The sequence below is a fragment of the Chenopodium quinoa genome, unplaced genomic scaffold, assembly GCF_001683475.1.
Source record: "Chenopodium quinoa cultivar QQ74 unplaced genomic scaffold, ASM168347v1, whole genome shotgun sequence".
Lineage (NCBI taxonomy): Eukaryota > Viridiplantae > Streptophyta > Magnoliopsida > Caryophyllales > Amaranthaceae > Chenopodium > Chenopodium quinoa.
In genome coordinates, this window is record NW_018744502.1 from 1,710,976 (window position 1) to 1,713,477 (window position 2,502).

Sequence of the window (2,502 nt, forward strand, 5' to 3'; positions counted from 1 at the left end):
TTGGACCCAACATTGAATGATGATACCTGCGATCTTCCAAGGCTGTTGTGCTCAAAAGTTTATGAGGTTTGCTTTGGTTCCTACCCTTTATCGTGCTTTTTATATCCTTAGATCTAAGGTTTGGTGTTGAATGAAGGAGGCTGCATTTCATCTTCAGCTTGCCACCTTAAATACATGAATATCTAGGCCAGTTTTGAATCTATGGCCATTTATGTTCATAATAAGGAGAATGGCTTGTCCATTCTTGAAATACAGCTCAATTGTAAGGAGTTGGACTATTCAACTAGTATTTAACTGTAGATATAAAATGACTGACAGTTTAATAAGACAATTTATTTAACTTTTGTAATGCTTAGTTAAAATTTGCTTATGAATCTTGTTCAGCTTTGTTGGGTATGAATAGAAGCAACCTTCACTAATAGGAATATCTCAGAGGATTTGGCATTGGATCTAAATGATGATCTTTTTGAAAAGTTACGTATCTTCTAAATAATTTTTAGAGATGATAGATGATAGATGATGTGTCCTTTTACCCAAATGAGCAAGAAATGAGTTTGCATGAGGCTGACGTTTACAAACCTTAATTTTTAATTACACTTTCTAATTAAAAACAGGCTTTTAGAGTTTGCAATGTGCTTTAGTTTTTATTGATTACAATTTTAATATACTCCATGTCTTGATTTTTTTTTTTTTTTTTTTTTTTTTTTTTTTTTGTCTTTGGATAGCAATCATCTCTTGGATTGGGTGTCAAATTGTAGTCAGAGTACTATCCTGCTACTTGTTGAGCTTTCAATGATGAACTTATCTGTCATTTACAAACTAGATTTGCAGAAATTGCCATTTTGATGTGGTGCTTCTGCAGTGTTAAGTGTCCATCTCTCTCTCTCACCTGGTCTGGAGCATTTGTGGGTGTTAGATCCAGTTATTGACTTATAAATTGTTTGCCTTCTCGACTGCAGATTATGTCATGGAAGAGGTTAAGAAAGCTGGCTTTACTGAACCCACTGCTATTCAAGCTCAAGGATGGCCTATGGCCCTAAAGGGTCGTGATCTTATTGGTCTTGCTGAAACAGGATTAGGGAAAACACTTGCCTACTTGCTACCTGCTATTGTACATGTCAATGCTCAGCCAATTTTATGTAAGCATGCTTCTCTTTAAGTCTTGCACTAAAATTTCTAAGTGATCTGCTAAACCTGTCCGTCTTTGCCTCTTAATTCTCTTAACTTAAGTTCGTGTCATTTTTCAGCTCCTGGTGATGGTCCAATTGTGTTAATTCTGGCTCCAACTAGGGAACGTGTTGTACAAATACAACAAGAAACCACTAAGTTTGGCACTTCATCAAGGATTAGAAATACTTGCATTTATGGCGGGGTTCCTAAGGGACATCAAGTTCGTGATCTCCAGAAAGGTAGGTGCTGCTTGAGTTTGACATGACTTCGTCCATCAAAGGGAGGGGATAAGGATATTTGAGATGCTTTCCTATTATATTGCGACTTTCGTGATCTTCGTTACTTGTTTTAGGTGGGACAAGTGATCCTTGTCTTTACAGCTCGTTCTAACGGCACTAATCACTGCATTGGGAAGTGTGTTGGCTGTTGTAAGTACTTCATAAATTGAGTCATTATTAATGAGCTTAATGTTCTGTGATTTTGAGTAAACTAGCATTCTTTTTTGGCTGAATTTGACCCAGAGGCCCAAAGCCACTGATTTGCACCTACATTAATGTACTTTTGGTTATTGATATTCTGTTTCTTGTTTTTCGCCTATTTAGAAAACTCCTGTTGGCTTACAGATAGAGAATTATAATGTTATTAAATTATTCATATTGTTTTAATTTTTCATTCTGCAGGTCCAACTGTGCCGGGAAAAGAAATCTGGAAATATATATGCCATGAAAAAATTGAAGAAATCTGAAATGCTTAGTCGAGGACAGGTACTATTTTACATATGTTGATTTTGATGCAAGTCCTTAAAGATTATCCTTGAATTGGGAATACATGTTTCCTAAGATGTATATTTGAGCTATATAGTTGGTTCGTGTTGTGTATGTTTTACACTTATACTACTTGATCTCATCAAAAGATCGTCTAGATATGCAAAAATTGTAATATATTCCCCTAATCTCCCTCAAGTGTTCTATATTCTTTAACGGGATGTTGAGGCTGTCTCCATTTTTATGAATGGTGCTAATATCTGAATCTCTTCATTTGTTTTGCATTTTTTAGATTTATAGGATTGATACTTTTTATTTTTTTATGGGGCTATTGAAAAAATTGATAGTATAATGGCCTTGTAACACTGGAAATAACAGCTTGTGGTGGTTGCAACTTTCCTCATCTATCACCAGTTCTTGCCTCCAATTGTTTTTGGCTGGACGCCGGATCATGGCACAGAATTAGTTTCATCTACTAATATTATTGATGTGTAATTTGTTCTTTTTAAAATTTCATCTTTTCTCTGTTCATGCATCATGCTCAATGTTTTCCTTGCGGAGATGTCAT

General features: G+C 35.4%; 1 long non-coding RNA gene across 1 annotated transcript; it reads left to right on the forward strand.

Moving 5' to 3' along the window:
• The first annotated feature begins 400 nt into the window (after positions 1-400).
• Positions 401-2,105, forward strand: LOC110698179. Its single transcript, XR_002506677.1, has 3 exons — positions 401-1,139; positions 1,248-1,598; positions 1,851-2,105. It is a non-coding gene; the product is annotated as an uncharacterized LOC110698179 (long non-coding RNA).
• The last annotated feature ends 397 nt before the right edge of the window (positions 2,106-2,502 follow it).